This window comes from Girardinichthys multiradiatus, chromosome 11, assembly GCF_021462225.1.
Source record: "Girardinichthys multiradiatus isolate DD_20200921_A chromosome 11, DD_fGirMul_XY1, whole genome shotgun sequence".
NCBI classification, from domain to species: Eukaryota; Metazoa; Chordata; class Actinopteri; order Cyprinodontiformes; family Goodeidae; genus Girardinichthys; species Girardinichthys multiradiatus.
Genome location: NC_061804.1, coordinates 23,959,928 through 23,980,572, shown reverse-complemented (window position 1 = coordinate 23,980,572; position 20,645 = coordinate 23,959,928). Strand labels below are relative to the sequence as shown.

The 20,645-nt window shown below is 43.9% G+C and overlaps 1 long non-coding RNA gene across 1 annotated transcript; it reads right to left on the bottom strand.

The window, feature by feature from the left end:
* Nucleotides 1–221: 221 nt before the first annotated feature.
* Nucleotides 222–627, bottom strand: LOC124875998. Its single transcript, XR_007040187.1, has 2 exons — nucleotides 357–627; nucleotides 222–271 (listed from the first exon to the last, which is right to left on the bottom strand). It is a non-coding gene; the product is annotated as an uncharacterized LOC124875998 (long non-coding RNA).
* Between the last annotated feature and the right edge of the window lie 20,018 nt (nucleotides 628–20,645).

Genomic DNA, 20,645 nt, shown 5'->3' with positions numbered 1-20,645 from the left:
ATTAATTGTTTGTTCACTTAGCCAATCATCCCCCCAGTTGAGACATGGCTCTGCACGTGCCTCACATTTGCAATTCAGTGGAACATTGATTTAGGTAATATAGGCTTTCCTTCAGAGCATCTAGTAATTAATCCCTTCACATTTACCCTCAACTGTTGAGGTTTAACTGGAGGAGTACCCAAGTTCATGCAAAACCAGAACAATGAAGCAGAGAAATGATGAAAAATTAAAGTGATGTTTATTTACAGTGAATGATGGAAGTTGATTTGTCCTGCAAAGGAATAGGAAGATGTTAAATGGACTATCCACAGGAGTAATGGTGGGTATAATGAAGAGAGTGTCTCTTTCTTTCTTACAGGCTCTTGGGAGGGAGGTAAGCTCGGAGGAGGAGGCAAAGGAAATCCAGGAGGTAAGTGTTTCAGGTTTCGGAGTCCGTTTGTGTTCCAGGTCCAAGGGAGAGAGAGTGGCAGGACGGAGGATTGTTGGCTTCCAGGTGAGAGCTTCCAGGAGAAGGATTCCACATACACAAGTCCTTAAGATCCAGCAAAAGGTGAGTTCCAAACTCCACCAAGTGTCCTTAGGAAACACAAAAATCACAAGGTTACTCAAGAAGGTCTCAAAGATCAATTGTTGGCTGTCTCACTCAGTACCAATGTCACTGAATAATCCAGCAAGGAATGGACCACTTCCAGGAGCTTAAATGCCAGCTGCTCTCATCAGCAGGATCCAAGACAGGTGTGTAGATTGAAAAACTCCACCCATGCCACTCTGACCCTGGAAAGTAAGTGAACACAAACATATCCCCCAAACAGAACACACTCCTAACATCAACTAATTTAGCTGGTAACAGCACAGCATATAATAATTTCAGTAATAACTCTGCATTTTCCATTGTGCTACCAATTATACATTTATTTTTATTTCTTTCCATACATAATATGTGCTGTCCAAGATGTTAATAAAACCCTGTATGGTGTCACGATAGACAAGGTTAAATATTATTTAATCGGATCTTTCCTGCAAATGTTTCTTTTGGGCCTTCATAACGTTGCTCTCTTTTAATTATCTGGTTCCATAACAAATTTTTTTTTTTGTATTCATCAGCAAGATTATAACAGCTCTGAATAATCTATTCTAATTTAGTTTTTTTTAAATGCATCTATTCTAAATCTAGCCTCTTATTAAATGCAGTAAGTCCTCATTATATTTAAAAACGAAGTCACTATTTCTGTTAGCTGCTATTATTTTAATAATACTTGGTTTAGTTTAGGTTTCATTAGTTCTAAAAAAAAAACTCACTCCTCATCAATTTAGAAGGCTTAATAAAATTGATGAACACAAAAATAAAGAACATGTCATGTCTTATAATCTTAATTTGTCTCACCCAGTTTTATAAACACACCTGCACAGTTTCAGTCATCTATAGCTCTTCCCTTTTTAATTACACTTTGTATTTATTTCAAGTAACTAAAGTTTATTTCAATTAACTCAAGTTTTCTCAATTTCAGGAATAGTAATTCTGTCCAGTAATTTTGCTAAGGAGCATTTCATCTTGTGTTAAATTTTAAATCTACATTGATCATTCTGAACTTGACTGGAAAAAGTCCAAACATCTGTTAAAATCCTTTTGTTTCACCATACAAATTGACCTAATATGATGGTACTGTTGAGGATCATACTTGCACTTATAGGCTTTCATTGTTATTATGCACATATACCCTAATTTGTTACAGAACATAAAACAAACATTTCACAAAAACAGACAGACAAAATGGACAAACATTGGCCACATAAAATTGAATTACTCTGTAAAATAATTTCAACAAAATTAAAGACAGTTCTATGAGCTTTCTTATGTTTATCAGTATTTCAATTCAGGCAGAACCTTTGCTATCTTTAGATGATTTTGGAAAAATTCTGGAAACCTTATTCAGGTAAAAGTTTGGCAAATGATCATTGTAACATCAGACCTTTATTAGTGCTTTTAAGGTTCCTCAAAGACGCTCTTTAATGAAATCAATCATTCCCATTCACACACATTCACAACTTTCCCCCCCATGGCTGTCATGAACATCCACTTGATGGTTTTTAGGATTTTGTATTTTTATAATGTAAAGCACTTTGAATTGCCCTGCTGCTGAAATGTGCTATACAAATATATTTACTTAGTTACTTCTCTATCAGAGCAATTTCATTTACAAAAATTCCCATATAATTTTCTTTTTATATTTTTAAAATGTACATTGTTTTCTCATATCCCCTTTTGTTTCCACTAGGTCTGTTTTGAATGCATCAATTCTTTTTTATCCACCAAGGATCAATAAGGTGGTGTTTGTGGGGTCCACCTTGAAGGTGTTGTCTTTTGGATCCATCCAATCTGGAGAAGTGTCAAGTTATCATTGTCAGGTCAGTGAGGTTCATAAGTCAGTCAAAACCTTGGTCATTTGGTCTTGGGTCGTTTTTGGTCGTTTGCTCTGTGCACATAATGTCTCATGGATCCAACCAATGATTAGTCAACAAAACGTCCACACAGTGTGATGTTATTTCTTCAGCTTCCACCTGTTGAAGAAAAATGTATTGTTAATAAATGAACTGCATTTCCCAGGAACACTGCATTCCTCCTGGATGATCATCACCTGTTGAAAAACTTCATTATTATGTTAGTCAGTTGTTTCACATATACAGTCAGATCATTAAACATTCCAGTAGGTGAAGTTATTAGTATCAGTAGGTGAAGTTATTAGTATCTCATCTTCCGCATAGAAGGTATCAGTAGGGGGTTGTTTTTTCTTTCCACTGACCACCTTTTCAGCATGCACTGCTAACCGAGCAGGTGGGTAGATCAATATTATGTTTTGTGACCCAGTTACGAATCCCAGTAGAGAGCGACAGGTATAGGCGGGGGAGTAGAAGAAGAGTGTGTGTTAGCTTGAGAGACTAAAGTTGTAGTGTTGTGGTAGTTCATTTGCCAAGAAGAGGAATAAAGTTCCATAAGCTTTCATCTGCCTCCTCCTTGTTCAGCTACTAGCAGAGCAGGAGCAAACGAGCCGAAATAGACACCAGCCTGTTCTGGACTTACGAAAGGTAACACTGGGGGCTCGGTCCGGGATCGCTCTGCTAAAAAAAAAAAAAAGGTGGGGAACGGCAAGAATGGATGAAGGAAGAAAGAACTTTGGGGGAATTCTCAAGATGGCTGTGACTAGCGCCAATGTTGCTGCCGGAGTATCAACACACTTGGAGGGAACGAGCCAAAGAGTAAGCTTAAACCCCTTCCTGATGGGTATAGAAGAGATCCGAAAGGACAATGCGGGTTTGTGTGATGAAATGGAGTGGCGTGGTGTTGACTGACGGTTCACGAGTATGGAATTAACTCCTGCCGCGAGCGAAGCTGCTGAATACGCTCCACCATGGCCGCTTACTCCGCTGCCATCAGAACACTACAACCCCTTTACAGCGCCGGACCAGCAACCAACAAACTGCAGTGAGACAGTAACCTATTTCCATCCAAGTCATGGTGGTACTAGAAACGTAGCATCCACGCCGCGTGTGACAACATGTTATATGGATAATAAGACTGATGGCCGGGGTATAGCTGCTGTCGACAGATTTCCTTTTTCCCCGCTAACTGCACCGAACTGAGAACGCTGTATAGTTTCATCGCTGACCCACACAGTACCGCCTGTTCATCAATCGGAGGGGTTTGGCCACACACTACAAATTTGTCCACCTGCACGACTAGATTTCCCTCACATACACATGTTGTAGCACCATTGGGCAGAGTAGAGAACAACCACAGATTTTGTATTTCACCCCAGCCGCATAATACAGTCTGCGATCAGCATTACGGTTCCTGTAATCTGGTTCATGGATTGAAAGATATAGGCAGCAGTGAGTGTCAAACAGGTAATGAGAAGATCCCAATACTGCAGCCAGGCCATTTTGATGGAGCAGGTTTATGGAAAGGCTTCCTTTAACAGTTTGAATGCTGTGCTAAGGCTAATCACTGGACTGAAAAGACTAAAGCTGTCCAGTTAAAGTTCTGCTTCACTGGTCCGGCTGGAGCCATTGTCCATAAGAATCCCAGATCAGCTGATTGGAGCTATCAGCGGATTGTTAAGGAGGTCGAAGCTGCCTACCGGCCTTGTTCGGAACATGCTGCAGCTATTGGCATCGAACTGAGGCAAAGAATCAGGAAAACTGGAGAAGCTCTACATGTACTAAGAGATGACATTTATGAGAAGGTCAGTGTTGTTTATGCCAACTGTACAGAGAGGGAGCAAGATCGCATTAGTGTGGAGATTTTCACTAATGCTCTAGCAGACCCTGATCTGATCCAGAAACTGTTAGAGGAGCGACCGCGCACCCTTGCATTGGCTTATGGAATCGCCCAAAGATATGAAGCTACAAGGAAGGCTGCCCGTGCAGTCACACAATTGATGCGGCCCACCACAGGTAATTTAACATCTCAGGGGGCCAGGCTAGCAATAGTACATGAGGACCACAACCTGTCCCAGTGGGAGCCTCCCGAGAAACATCGACAGCAATTCATCTCAAGTAAGAACAAACATTTAAGCAATATTATATGTCATAAATGCTCTGGCGTGGGTCATTTACGGAGAAGCTGCCCTTCACCACACCAACCAAAAGTCAAGCACACTCATCCCAAAAAGCCATCTGCACCAGACACTGTGATTATCTGCACTAAAAATGGGAGGAAATGTACATTTAAATTCTGATCCATGGAATAACATTATATGCTCTCCTAGACTCTGGTGTGCGGAGAAATGTGCTGTCCCTGCGTGACTTTAACTCGTTTGTTTTAGAGTGTAGATCCACCATCCAGCCATCAGCTGCACAAACATTGCAGGGAATCGGGCCAGAGGGGCTGCCTGTGCTGGGAGAGGTCATCCTCCCAGTCCATGTTTGAAGCAAGATGGTGGATGTGAACTTCATCATTGCTGACACAGCCGAGAGCACAGAGGTCATTCTGTGTCAACCCTTCCTGCAGCAGTCAAGTGCCTGCTTGGACAATGGGCGTAAGGAAATAACTGTTTGGTGAGAAGGTTCCCCAGTTGGGTTTTGACCTCCAGGATGGAGTACACATTGTGAGGGTGGCCCGTACCACAATCCTGGAGCCTGGGCGTGAGTATGTGGTGCCTGGCCTCTCCCGACCCTGCCATACAGCCAGTGAGGTTCTCATGTTAAGCCCCACTAAAGCCTTCATTGAAAAGCACAATGTCCTTGTGGCCCATGTTGTTGTCCAGCAGCAACAGTCAGCCATCCTACCCATCAGGATCTTCAACCCCAGCACCATCCCTGTTAAGGTAAAGAGGGGAGCGGTGGCTGGAGTGCTTCAGCCAGTACAGGTTGTTGCAGGAAAGGAGCTCCAGGCAGCTGGAGTCGATAGGGCCAATACTGTGCATGAATCTGTTAACCCTGTCTCTTTTTCTATACCGAACCATCTCCAGGAATTGCATGCTGACAGCTGTGATGGATTGTTGGAGGAGGACCGTCGTCAACTGGGCCAATTATGGCAACGATATGGCGATGTGTTCTCCACTGGTCCAAATGATTTGGGTCGCACCAGCATCGTGAAACATGACACCCTGACAACTGTAGGACCTCCGGTGAAACAGCCCCCCCGGAAAATGGCTCGGCAGAAACAAGACGCAGCTGATCAGCAGGTGCTTCAGAGCTTGGAGGCTGGTCTTGCCTGACCCAGTAATAGCAGCTGGGCAGCACCAATTGTGATGGTGAGAAAGAAGGATCAGAGCTCTAGGCTCTGTGTAGATTATAGGGCTCTGAATGAACAAACAATTAAGGATGCGTACCCACTGCCTCGGATTCAAGATACCCTGGACATCCTCTCCACTGCGAAGTTCTTCAGCACACTCGACCTAACATCTGGATATTGGCAAGTGGAGATGACACCTTGGGTGCATTCTGTACACATAAAGGGCTTTTCGAATGGAACGTGATGCCTTTTGGACTGTGTAATGCTCCAGCCACTTTCCAAAGGCTCATGGACTGTGTCCTGGCAGGGCGGCAATGGGAGACCTGTTTGGCTTATCTTGATGACATTATAGTTCTAGGACGAGATACTGGTCAGATGTTGGAGCGACTGGAGCATGTGTTCGCCAGGCTGCGTGCAGCTAACCTCAAGCTCAAACCGTCCAAATGCTGCCTGTTTCGGGAGCAAGTAATGTTCCTAGGCCACAACGTTTCAGCTGAAGGTGTTGCCACAGACCTCCAGAAGATTCAGCGGGTACAGGAGTGGCCCACACCTCAAAACGTGGGGGAGGTGCGGCAGTTTGTGGAGCTGGCTTCATATTATCGCCGTTATGTTGGAAATTTTGCCACCATTGCCAAACCACTCCACGAGCTCACCAAAAAGTATGCACGTTTTTACTGGACAACTCAATGCCAGGAGGCTTTTGAAGAACTAAAACGACGCCTGACATCAGCGCCTGTCCTCGGCTACCCTCTGGATAGTGGTGAGTTGCTCCTCGATACTGATGCTAGTGACTGTGGTATTGGTGCCGATCTCTCTCAGATACAGGAGGGGAAGGAGAGAGTCCTGGCATATGGCAGCAGATGTCTGTCGGCTACCGAGAGGAACTACTGCACCACCAGACGGGAATTCTTAGCTGTGGTGGAGTTCACCTCACACTTCAGACAGTACCTGCTGGGCCGACACTTTACCATTCGAACTGATCACAGCAGCCTACGATGGCTCACCAGACTGAGGGAACCTGAGGGTCAACTTGCTCGCTGGTTAGAAAAACTGGCAGAGTGTGATTTCCAAGTGCTTCACCGCTCAAGAATTAAACACCTAAATGCGGATGCTCTTTCCAGGAAGCCCTGCCGTGAGAACTGTCCATGTAACATACCAGATCCAGAGCGGATCGGGAAACAGCTTCAACACAGGGCTGTGCAGTGTGAACTAACAAATAGCTCATCAGTCCAAACCAACTCTTCGACTTCCCCAGGGCGACCTCTAGTGGGGGTAGTGGGCAACTACAGGTCCTTCTCAAAAAATTAGCATATTGTGATAAAGTTCATTATTTTCCATAATGTCATGATGAAAAGTTAACATTCATATATTTTAGATTCATTGCACACTAACTGAAATATTTCAGGTCTTTTATTGTCTTAATACGGATGATTTTGGCATACAGCTCATGAAAACCCAAAATTCCTATCTCACAAAATTAGCATATTATTAAAAGGGTCTCTAAACGAGCTATGAACCTAATCATCTGAATCAACGAGTTAACTCTAAACACCTGCAAAAGATTCCTGAGGCCTTTAAAACTCCCAGCCTGGTTCATCACTCAAAACCCCAATCATGGGTAAGACTGCCGACCTGACTGCTGTCCAGAAGGCCACTATTGACACCCTCAAGCAAGAGGGTAAGACACAGAAATAAATTTCTGAACGAATAGGCTGTTCCCAGAGTGCTGTATCAAGGCACCTCAGTGGGAAGTCTGTGGGAAGGAAAAAGTGTGGCAGAAAACGCTGCACAACGAGAAGAGGTGACCGGACCCTGAGGAAGATTGTGGAGAAGGGCCGATTCCAGACCTTGGGGGACCTGCAGAAGCAGTGGACGGAGTCTGGAGTAGAAACATCCAGAGCCACCGTGCACAGGCGTGTGCAGGAAATGGGCTACAGGTGCCGCATTCCCCAGACCTGGGCTACAGAGAAGCAGCACTGGACTGTTGCTCAGTGGTCCAAAGTACTTTTTTCGGATGAAAGCAAATTCTGCATGTCATTCGGAAATCAAGGTGCCAGAGTCTGGAGGAAGACTGGGGAGAGGAAATGCCAAAATGCCAGAAGTCCAGTGTCAAGTACCCACAGTCAGTGATGGTCTGGGGTGCCGTGTCAGCTGCTGGTGTTGGTCCACTGTGTTTTATCAAGGGCAGGGTCAATGCAGCTAGCTATCAGGAGATTTTGGAGCACTTCATGCTTCCATCTGCTGAAAAGCTTTATGGAGATGAAGATTTCATTTTTCAGCACGATCTGGCACCTGCTCACAGTGCCAAAACCACTGGTAAATGGTTTACTGACCATGGTATCACTGTGCTCAATTGGCCTGCCAACTCTCCTGACCTGAACCCCATAGAGAATCTGTGGGATATTGTGAAGAGAACGTTGAGAGACTGAAAAGCAGATATTGCTGGTATAATGTGAGAGATGATATTACTCTGTGGTGCCGTACCTGCATCAGCTGTTCAGCCAAGGCCTGGCCAAGGAAAACGCCCCAAGCAGCTATGGGAACTGTGCGGGTTGGTGTCCCCATGGAAAGGGTAGCAGTTGACCTGATGGGACCCTTAAATGAAACTGAGAAACATAACCGCTATATATTGGTGGTGCAGGACTATTTCATTAAGTGGGTGGAAGCTTATCCTCTATCTGACGTGCAAGCTCCCACTGTGGCGTAGAAGATTGTGTCTGAATGGGTCTGCAGATATGGAGCCCCACACTCGCTCCATAGTGACCAGGGCACCAATTTTGAATGTGCTGTTTTCCAGAGCACGTGTGAGCTGCTGGGCATCAAAAAAACACGAACTACCCCATTTTGCCCCCAATCCGACGGCCAAGTGGAACGGTTTAATACCACCTTGCAGAAAATTCTGGCCACCACTGCAGAGCGATGCCACTGGGAGTGGGATCTGATTCTTCCATATGCACTTATGGCTTACCGGGCCACCAAGCACAGCTCTACAGTATTCATGCCTAACATGATGCTGTTTGGTCAAGAGATAACCGAGCCTATCGATCTTGTTGCTGTTCCCCTCCCTGACAATGGCTGTTCCAATATTCCACAGTGTGTCATGCAACAGAAAGAGAGGTTACAACTTTCCCAACAACTGGCTAAGGAGTGGCTGGGTAGGTCTTCTGAGCGAGCAAAGAAGCAGTATGATAAGAACATGCACAAATGGCAGTATAGGGTTGGAGAAGCTGTTTGGCTCCTTATTAAAGGCACCAAGAGAGTGAGAAACAGAATACGGAAGTTCCTCCCTTCCTATGAGGGTCCCTATTTTGTCACTGGAACATTGGATGACCTTGTTTATTACATTAAGAAGGGCCCAAGGTCACGAGCTAAAGTGGTTCATCATGATAAGCTCAAGCCTTATTACACCAGAACCCCGTTGGACAATAGCTGGGTTTTCCAAAACACTCATAGCCCAGCATCAGTTGAGGTGCCTCCACCAGTGGTTGACACTTCTTCAGATGTGGATCATGATGGGCCTTTAAATCCCTGGGATGGCTTCTCAGAGATAGAGAAGTCAACTATGGATCATCCATGTCAGTGTTTGCTGGCCCGTGCAGTTTCATGTGGAGACAGTCAAATTCAGAACGAGGTTTGCCAGTTTCTACCGGAAGGATTTGACACCGAGGATTCTGTGGAGGAGCAGCGGCCGCTGGTCCTTCAAAGAGCAGGACCTCACCAAAGACCACAAAGGAGACGCAGACCTCCTGACCGATTTGGTCAGTGGATCAGCGGTTAGATGTCTATGTGCATGAATGAACTCTTTTGTTTTCTTTTCTTTATTGGGCTGAATCTGGTTGTAGGCAGCTGCAACTTTAAACTGCTGCAATGCCAGTTCCTAATGTAATGCACTAAATACAGTGGAATTATTATTAGTCTTATTTTGTTTAGTGGACTTTGGCTTATTATTCTAAAGTTGTGTTTTCTTGTAGCACTGTGGTCTCTGTCCATATTAGATCATTGACAAATTGTTCTAGTTTGGATTTTGGGGATTTGTTCTATCTAACCTGTTATGTTTGCTGGAATAATGTTAAATATGTTTAAACATCATTCAGAGTGGGGGTAGTGTTACAGGCCCAGCCTTTCCCTAAAGGGGGGGGGGGGGGGGGTAGAGAGCGACAGTAGAGGCGGGGAGTAGAAGAAGAGTGTGTGTAGTTCATCTTGCCAAGAAGAGGAATAAAATTCTGCCTCCTCCTTGTTCAGCTGCTAGCAGAGGAGGACCTATGAGCTTGTTACCAGCAAATGAGCCGAAATAGACACCAGCCTGTTCTGGACTTACGAAAGGTAACACATCTCTCTCTGGAGAAGAAGAGGTCCCACATGGATTCTTCATTTATTCTCCTTTGTTGGCCAATGAAAAATTCATGAAAGAGGTTTCTGGAATAAGAAGGCCAGAAATTTCACTCTGCCGATCGAAGACGTGAGTTTAACACGTAACCAAAAAATCACGGAGTTTCAAGGAGACGCAACTATCCCTCCATCATAACTTTTCTACCTTTCTGCCACGGAGGTCACCAAGGAAGAAAAAACGGACTGCTTCACTGCTTATCTGCGGACGCGTGGAAACCTTTCACCCCCCACCCCCCCTCTGTTCAGAGGAGACAAAAACAAGTAAAATCCACCTTTTATTTTTATTTCTTTATTAGGAATAGCTTGGGCAAGATAGAGGAGATTTACTGTGATATAGAATTGCCACTTAGAGTCTAATGTGTTCTGAATTGTATGTGCATGCCATTGTCTTTTGAAACATGATTACTGTTGTTGTATGAGGCTGCCGAGTCTGCAAGATTGTGCTTTTACTGTGCGAACACCTGAGAGCAGGTGCGCTGTGTGTCTGGACTGCTATAATAACCTTATGGTGAAAATCAACTGTTTTCTTTGTCTTAAGCTCCATGTTTTACTGGTTTGCCACCAAAGGGTTTATGATCCTTTGTGTGGGCTGAGTTTTACAACCTTGCTGGGGGAAGGTTTATGACTGCCCGTGTCCCACTGAGCTTTACTTTGGGAGGGGCGCACCCAAAGCTTCATTCAACCATATTCCCCTTTTATTTTGCCATAACTGCCACAACTGTGATTTGTCAGTCAAAATAAGGTTAAAGTTCCGCACATTTCAGCAGAAACGGTTGATTAAACAGTGACATCTCTGGTAATAGTTATCAATTATTACTGAGTATTTAACAGTTATAATTATCAAAGGCGTTGAGCCACAATTACAACACCAGAAGACATCTCTGGTTTTAATTCATAAATGAGGATTTTTGGTTAAGAGATTAATTTTCTCAAATTATGATTTTTAATTATAATTATTGATAAATATTAGTCAGTCAGTCAGTCAGTCATTTTCTACCGCTTATTCCATAGTGGGTCGCGGGGGAGCTGGTGCCTATCTCCAGCAGTCTATGGGCGAGAGGCGGGGTACACCCTGGACAGGTCGCCAGTCCATCGCAGTCCATATTAATTAATCAATAATCATAATCCTTACACCAGTGTCATTATCTTCTTCTCTGGCAACTGCTATATAAACCTCCTTGCTTTTTTACGTTCCCTGCCTTTCTTTTATAAGCCACATTTGTTTTTTTTGACTGGGTTTTTTTCCTTTTCCTAAGTTTGCCTTTCTGTTGTAATCTCTGTACCAAATGGGTACAAGCAGGAGATTTCCTTTAAAATTATAATCTTTCTGCCATTTAGCAAGATTTTTTACTGTATCTGGATCTTTTGAGTGTATAAACTTTACATCTCCTTCTGACGGGTGCTGCTTCCGGACGCAGTTTCCTATTTTAAGAGTTATTTTTTATATCTATTTAAAAACTATTATTAAGAATTTAGTTCTACTTCTATTAATTTATATTAGCACTATTTATTTTATTCTCTGTGCTTTATTTTATATGCTTTTATCCTATTTACTCTATTATTATTCAGACTCCGCTCTTTTCTTTTTATATATATATATATATATAACAGAGGTGCATTTATTATACATATTTCGTATCATCAAATCAAAACAGAATTCCTCAACGGGCCCCCAACATCTCCCAGAAAACAGGCTTTTGGATCAAACCCCTAGGTTTGATCCGGTTTTCGGCTTTGAGTTCTAATCTCGGAGAATGCAGGAGTTTTAGACTGAGATATGATGGCACCTAATATCCAAATCAGAATTCCTTACGACACCTCTCAGCTGTCAACAACTTTATGTTAACACCAGCAAGGTTTCAGATTGTCTCACTGAGAGTGCCGTATGATTCTGCAGACACACACACACACACACACACACACACATGCACCAACACACAATCACTTATAGGCCTAAATCATCTAAGTTTTCTGTTTTTTACGCGCTTTTCTTTTTAAACTCAGACTTTTTTCCATGGGGTTGGTTTGCTTTTGAATCTCCTTAAGGGAAATTACGAGTACCTCTAAACTCAAAAACTCCTATTTTTTCTTATGTTTCTATGGAGTTGGTTTGCTTTTGAATCTCCTTATGTTATGATTCTGGCACGTCTGCTCTACCCTGTCTCCCTGGCTGCAATCAGCAGATGAGATGCACCTGGTGGCTGCTGCAGTGCAGTGCAATCTGTGGCATGCCAAGCACCGGTGTCTTCCCTGATATACAGGTCCTTCTCAAAATATTAGCATATTGTGATAAAGTTCATTATTTTCCATAATGTCATGATGAAAATTTAACATTCATATATTTTAGATTCATTGCACACTAACTGAAATATTTCAGGTCTTTTATTGTCTTAATACAGATGATTTTGGCATACAGCTCATGAAAACCCAAAATTCCTATCTCACACAATTAGCATATCATTAAAAGGGTCTCTAAACGAGCTATGAACCTAATCATCTGAATCAACGAGTTAACTCTAAACACCTGCAAAAGACTCCTGAGGCCTTTAAAACTCCCAGCCTTCTTCATCACTCAAAACCCCAATCATAGACTGCCAACCTGACTGCTGTCCAGAAGGCCACTATTGACACCCTCAAGCAAGAGGGTAAGACAGAAAGAAATTTCTGAACGAATAGGCTGTTCCCACAGTGCTGTATCAAGGCACCTCAGTGGGAAGTCTGTGGGAAGGAAAAAGTGTGGCAGAAAACGCTGCACAACGAGAAGAGGTGACCGGACCCTGAGGAGGATTGTGGAGAAGGGCCGATTCCAGACCTTGGGGGACCTGCGGAAGCAGTGGACTGAGTCTGGAGTAGAAACATCCAGAGCCACCGTGCACAGGCGTGTGCAGGAAATGGGCTACAGGTGCCGCATTCCCCAGGTCAAGCCACTTTTGAACCAGAAACAGCGGCAGAAGCGCCTGACCTGGGCTACAGAGAAGCAGCACTGGACTGTTGCTCAGTGGTCCAAAGTACTTTTTTTGGATGAAAGCAAATTCTGCATGTCATTCGGAAATCAAGGTGTCAGAGTCTGGAGGAAGACTGGGGAGAAGGAAATGCCAAAATGGCTGAAGTCCAGTGTCAAGTACCCACAGTCAGTGATGGTCTGGGGTGCCGTGTCAGCTGCTGGTGTTGGTCCACTGTGTTTTATCAAGGGCAGGGTCAATGCAGCTAGCTATCAGGAGATTTTGGAGCACTTCATGCTTCCATCTGCTGAAAAGCTTTATGGAAATGAAGATTTCATTTTTCAGCACGACCTGGCACCTGCTCACAGTGCCAAAACCACTGGTAAATGGTTTACTGACCATGGTGTCACTGTGCTCAATTGACCTGCCAACTCTCCTGACCTGAACCCCATAGAGAATCTGTGAGATATTGTGAAGAGAATGTTGAGAGACTCAAGACCCAACACTCTGGATGAGCTAAAGGCCGCTATCGAAGCATCCTGGGCCTCCATAAGACCTCAGCAGTGTCACAGGCTGATTGCCTCCATGCCACTCCGCATTGAAGCAGTCATTTCTGCCAAAGGATTCCCGACCAAGTATTGAGTGCATAACTGTACATGATTATTTGAAGGTTGACGTTTTTTGTATTAAAAAAACTTTTTTTTTATTGGTCGGATGAAATATGCAAATATTGTGAGATAGGAATTTTGGGTTTTCATGAGCTGTATGCCAAAATCATCCATATTAAGACAATAAAAGACCTGAAATATTTCAGTTAGTGTGCAATGAATCTAAAATATATGAATGTTAAATTTTCATCATTACATTGTGGAAAATAATGAACTTTATCACAGTATGCTAATATTTTGAGAAGGACCTGTATACTGACTCTGACAAGCAGATGGTGCCAGATTTTTGAAAGCCATTGTGTGAGTAGATATCCAGCGTTCCTTCCTGTCTGATCATTGTTCTTGACCTTGCCTTGCCTTTTGGATTTGTGCCTCTGCCCGCTCCCTGTCGGACTATTTGGATTTTGGTTGTCGACCTTGTTTCCTTCATCTGGTTTATGCCTCTGCCTGCCCCTTGCCTGACGCTTCTTGTTCCAATCGTTGACCCTGTTTCTGTCCTTGGATTATTGAGCCAGCCTAGCCCTTGGATTATTCAGCCTGGAGTCACTTTTTACCTGTGCTGTGGAGATCACTGCCTGCCCCCCACTGAGGTTTCCCCTCTGGGTTTCAAGTTCCACTCAAGACAAAAGCAGGTTAGTGGCTTTTTTGATCCCTGCAAAATCTGGAGAGACTACAAGTCACTAATCCCTCTTTCTGCCTCAGTGATTCCTGGAAGCTGTGAGGAGTGTTACCTGTGTGACGTTTTCCTGTGGCTGAATAAACCTTTTAAACTTTCAGTACTGTGTCTGGCTGAATCTTGGGTCTGCCTTTTTCGGATTCATAGCAGAAAAATCTGGCTAAAAATTGACCCATCGCCAGCACAACAGTGGCGTACCCACGTTGATGAGACCCTTTCCTGGTTGGGTTCCGGCATGGAGGAAATAATTTCCACATCTTGTCTTCGAGCCACCACCATCACAAAGAAACCATGCCCAAGTAACACGGACAACAGCAGAGGTAAGGGAGCCACGCCTCTCTCCGCCTGAGATGTTCAGGGGAGACTCAGACCAATGTCGAGCTTTTCTAACTCAGTGTGAAATTCATTTTGAGCTTCAGCCGTCATCCTTTCCCACTGAACGTTCCAAGGTGGCATTTGTTATATCTCTGCTGGCAGGAAAGGCAAAACAGTGGGGAACTGCTGAATGGCATAACAGGTCTCCATCTTGTAATCTTTATGAAACATTTTCCAAGGAACTCATTCGAGTTTTTCACCCGGTCATTCCAAGTCGTGAGGCTGCAAGAGGATTATTGTCCCTCAAAGAGGGTGATCAGCCTGTGTCGACCTATATGATTGACTTTAATTTGTTGGCTGCAGAGAGCCGTTGGAATGAGGCAGCACAAATGGATGCATTCATGAAAGGATTAAACGAAGACATCAAGGATGAGCTAGCGACCCGTGACTATCTTTCTTCCCTGAAACAACTCGAGGATTTGGCTGCTCGCATTGATATTTGGCTGGCAGAGAGAAGGAAGGAGAAACGCCATGAGAAGGGTCGCTCATCATTAACTCAGGTTTCTGCACACCGGTATTAGAGAAGGAGTCGGTCACCTCTCACTGAGGAAAATGATAATTGTGAGCCCATGCAATTGGGCAGAACCAAGATTACCCCTGAGGAGAAAGATCATCGGAGAAGATTCAAGCTCTGTTTTTATTGTGGAGAGAAGGTACATTTAGCACTCAGGTGTCCACTAAAAGGACAGGCTCAGCAGAGGAAGGGAGGTCTCTACTGAGCCGAAGTCAACTATCTGCCTCCTCCTTCTTGTTCCCTGGCCATTTTCTTCTTTGTCTCTCCAGGGGGCCGTGTTTATTGATTCAGGAGCTGATACTGAATTCATGGACAAAACATTTGCAAATAAGAACGGCATAAATCTTATTCCGTCAGCTGACACAAGAAACGTGCTAGCTTTGGATGGTGAGATGAACAATTCACATCTCAGGACGGAGGAGATTACCTTAACAGTTGGAGGTAATCATCAAGAAAAAGTAACTTTCGTGATCATTAATTCACCTGAACTTCCTGTAGTCCTAGAGGCATCCTGGTTGCAGAAACACAACCCTCACATCGACTGGCAGAAAAAAGAAGTTCTGGGTTGGTCTGAGTCATGTTCCGCTGACTGTCTTTTGTCTGCTGCTACGGAGGTCAGTGTGGAGAATGAGGTTGAGGAGACCTATCCAGATTTATCCAAGGAACTGCAAGAATACCATGATTTAAAGGAGGTTTTTAATAAAATCAAGGCCACAGCTCTGCCACCCCATAGATCTTATGATTGTGCTATTGATTTGCTTCCTGGCACATCACCCCCTAAAGGCAGAACCTATTCATTGTCTGGTCCAGAGCACAGGGCCATGAAGAGTTATGTTGATGAGGCATTAAAGGCAGGCCACATTCAACCCTCTTCCTCTCCTGCAGGTGCTGGTTTCTTTTTTGTTGGGAAGAAGGATGGTTCATTGAGACCATGCATTGATTATAGAGGCCTTAATGAGATAACAGTTAAAAATAGATATCCCTTACCACTCATGAACACAGCTTTTGATCAGATCCAGGGAGCCAAGATATTTTCTAAGCTGGATCTAAGGAATGCATATCATCTGGTCCGAATCAGAGAAGGAGATGAGTGGAAAACGGCTTTCAACATGCCTACGGGCCATTATGAATACAAGGTCATGCCATTTGGACTTACTAATACTCCTGCAGTTTTTCAGTCATTGGTCAATGACGTTCTAAGAGACATGGTGGGTCAATTCGTATTTGTTTATCTTGATGACATACTAATTTATTCTCAAGATCTGGAAACCCACAGAAAACATGTCAGAGCTGTTCTCCTGCGTCTTCTCCAAAACCAGTTGTTCGTCAAGGCAGAGAAATGTGAGTTCCACATAACTACCACTTCCTTTTTGGGCTTCATCATTTCCCCAGATCAAGTGCTTGTCAATCCCTCCAAGGTTAAGGCCGTATTGGAATGGCCTGTTCCAACTGATCGCAAGCAGCTTCAAAGATTTCTGGGCTTCGCAAACTTCTATAGGAGGTTTATTAGAAATTACAGCCTGGTTGCTACTCCCCTAAACGCTCTTACCTCTTCCAAGGTGAAATTTGTGTGGAATAAGGATGCAGAGAAGGCCTTCAATAGGTTAAAGGAACTCTTCACGTCAGCTCCAGTGTTACGGTCTCCTGACCCAGAGAGACAGTTTATCGTGGAGGTGGATGCCTCAAGCACTGGGGTCGGAGCTGTATTAAGCCAAAGAGGTGAGGATGATCATGTTCACCCATGAGCCTTCTTTTCAAGGACTCTGTCACAGGCTGAGTGGAATTATGACGTGGGAGACAGAGAGTTATTGGCTGTCAAGTTGGCGTTGACAGAGTGGAGACATTGGCTGGAGGGGACTAAGGAGCCGTTTATGGTGTGGACTGACCATAAGAACTTGGAGTACCTGAAATCAGCATAACGGCTAAACCCCAGACAGGCTAGGTGGGCTTTGTTTTTTGGTCATTTTAATTTCTCCCTATCTTACAGGCCAGGGAGTAAAAATGGCAAACCTGACGCCCTATCCCGGATTCAAGAGCCTGAAGAATCTCAGTCTGCGGGTGAGGAGGAGTTTATCCTTCCTGAAACTGTCAGGTTGTCTGTGTCCTGAGTGGAGGTGGAAAGGGAGGTCCAGGAAGCCATTAGAGATCTGCCTATCCCACCATTATGTCCACCTGACCGCTGTTTTGTCCCTGAATGCCTTGTGCCTAAGGTACTGGAGTCTTGTCATTGCTCTCGTTTAGTTTGTCATCCAGGAATCAGCAGAACCATTCAGACAGTTCGAACTCAGTTTTGGTGGCCATCGCTGGTCAAGGATGTCAAAGACTTTGTTGCTGAATGCACTCAATGTTGTCGAGCTAAGCCTTCTCATCGCCCCTCGCCCATGGTCACATATTGCGATGGATTTTGTGACAGGTCTACCGGTTTCTAATGGTCACTCTGTTCTACTAACCATAATTGACAGATTTTCAAAGATGGTTCATCTGGTGCCGTTGGAGAAGCTTCCATCTGCTAAGGAGATGGGTGAGATATTGACCCAAGAGGTTTTCAGGCTCCATGGAATCCCAAATGACATTGTTTCCGATAGAGGACCCCAATTTGTGTCACGTTTCTGGAAGGAGTTTTGTTCTTTATTGGGAATTTCTGTTAGTCTTTCCTCAGGGTTTCATCCTCAGTCTGATGGCCAAACCGAGAGAGCCAACCAAGAAGCTGAAACCAAACTTCGTATCTTATGTGAGTCTGACCCGACCAAGAGGTCACAAAATTTGCCTTGGGTTGAATACGCCATGAACTCTATGCAATCAAGTGCCACTGGTTTGTCCCCTTTTCATGTTGTGTTTGGTTTCCAGCCACCCATGTTTTCAGTTCAGGAGAGAGAAGCTAATGTTCCGTCCGCCCAAGCGGCTGCTCCAAGGTGCCAAAGAATATGGAAAAAGGCCAGGAGATCGATGATCAGAATGTCACTGGTTTAGTCAAGAACAGCCAATCGGAGACGGATCCCTGCCCCTAAGTACCAGGTGGGGCAGAAAGTTTGGCTCTCCGCCAAGGACCTCCCATTAAGGGTAGAATCCCGGAAATTGGCACCCTGATTTGTTGGACCTTTCCCAATCTTCAAGATCATCAACCCTGTTGCTGTACGACTGAGATTACCCAATTCCATGAGGATTCACCCCACGTTCCACATTTCTCAGGTCAAACCCTTCGTGGAGCCCTGACTTGGGAAATTGGGAAATTACGAGTACCTCTAAACTCAAAACTCCTATTTATTCTAATTTTGCAATATACTTAGTTGGTTCCGTCTTACCTGTGCGTTCGTTCACACTGTCTGTCAAAACGCGTTAATCCACCTTCCCGGTGCCCCTTGGCCGATTCGGTGGTTACCAACACAGAATTCACTGTGCAGGATTTTTGTTCTCCAGACATTCTGGAGGCTGCACAGACTGGAACCCCACACGCACCGCTGGGCCCCGGGGCGTCAGATTTCCAGCGCTCCGGCTCGAAGGACCAAAGAAATGTTAGAGTTTAAAAGGTGATAAATACAGACAACTGTAATTAAAGACATAAGGTGAACCAAGTAAGTTTGACTTGCAAGGTAGAGACAGTCTTCTGCAGAACAGCGACTTCCTTCTCACAAAGGAAGAAGTCCTTGCACCGGCCTTTTATTTACAGCTCACATTCTTACAAGTTAAAAGCGGGAATCGATTCAGCCAATTCTTACAGAGATTTCAACTTAGAAGCGTGGTCATTCCCATATATAGTATAAGCATGTCATGTCCAGAGAGTGATTCACTCCAGACCACATTCCTTAACATTCCACAAACCCTTTGTCCACACTAAAATCAATCACAGGAATCATCTTCACTAGAGTAGAACTTAAAACATAAACCTTGTTTAAACTAAACAATGATAATGTTTTATACATTTTTCCAACAAATTGCATAGATGGAATGCAAGGTAAACTAGGCACACTCACAAAAGGACCACACTGTTCTTCTCATATGTGCTTTTACATTGGCTTGGATTGTTGTGAGTGTTAACAGTATTGCAAGACAAAAAGGCAAAACTGAAATGTTTTCCACATGCTTAATAGGAAATTTGGCTCAAGCAGTTCAAACCAGAATGCATGACAGTTGTAAGAACAAATGTAAAAGGCAGCATGATTGCACCCAAGCAGAGACTCACTGAAAGTGATTAGAAATTTCTGAAGGAAATTGCCTCTTACAGTTGAAAAAATTACTCTTGATAGGAGACAGACCCTCATTAAGTTATTACTGAAAAAGGCAATTCAATAAGCTACTTAATAGGTGATCTACATCTTTATATATGTCGGAGTTCTGGGAGTTTCTTTCTGTTCACCTGTTTTACCTGCTACTAACCCCATCCAACCTCTAGATGGCACCAGACGCACAGTAGGAGCTGAGCCCACAGGTGTTCTTCATCAGCCTCATCAGGAGAGGAGCTTAAGTACCAAACGTTGCTAACACTCTGGCGCCTGAGTGTTAACCTGCAGTAGTAACTCTAGCTGGCCAAGACAAGGCTCCTTGTGATTATTGTCTGAGTACTTACCTTCTCGTGTCCTCCTTCCCAGGTTACCTCCAGTTCCGAGCTTCTTATCCAGTCTGCGATTGGAGACTCACTCCGCAAGAGAACTTCACGGATTATCTTCTCTCACTACCTGTGAAAGAACCTGGCTCACCCTCCACCATGCTTCCCTCCAAGATCATCCACCTGGTGCCACCTCCACCTCAAGTGCAAGTAAAACAGAATTATCTGGACCTTTCACTTACCCGACACAATCCCGGAGTTTTTCATCATCTCACTTCTCCCCCCTGGCGGATCTCCTAATCACCCTCTGTAAGCAAAAATATATCAAGATCAACAACCCAGAATATTACCTGTCATTTACCATTGATCCCTTCTCCATACAGCGGTGAGTTCCTGTTTCTCCAGCAAACAAAGTATTTCTTAATAAACTTGTTAAAACCTTTCTTGTTTTCCTGAGTGTATTTCTGCATATGGGTCAAAGCAGCTAGAAAAACGATGACAATATATATCAACTTTCCCGCTATACATTTGCATCTCTGCTCTAGTGCTATTGTCTTTCATTGGTTCATACCCTTCCAGAATCCTTGATGTCATGTACTTTTACTTGGAAAGTGACTTGATCTCCAGAATCCCTGAGGAGTTATGTAAGTTAATGGCTCTTATTGTGTAAATATAGTGTATTACATCTGGGAAGTCAGAAATTAGATACACTTAGTTTTGTTTTTACTGAAATGATTTGCAAAAAAAAATTACTTGACTTGAAAAAAATAACTGTTTCCTTTCATTATATTACAATAGGTTAGC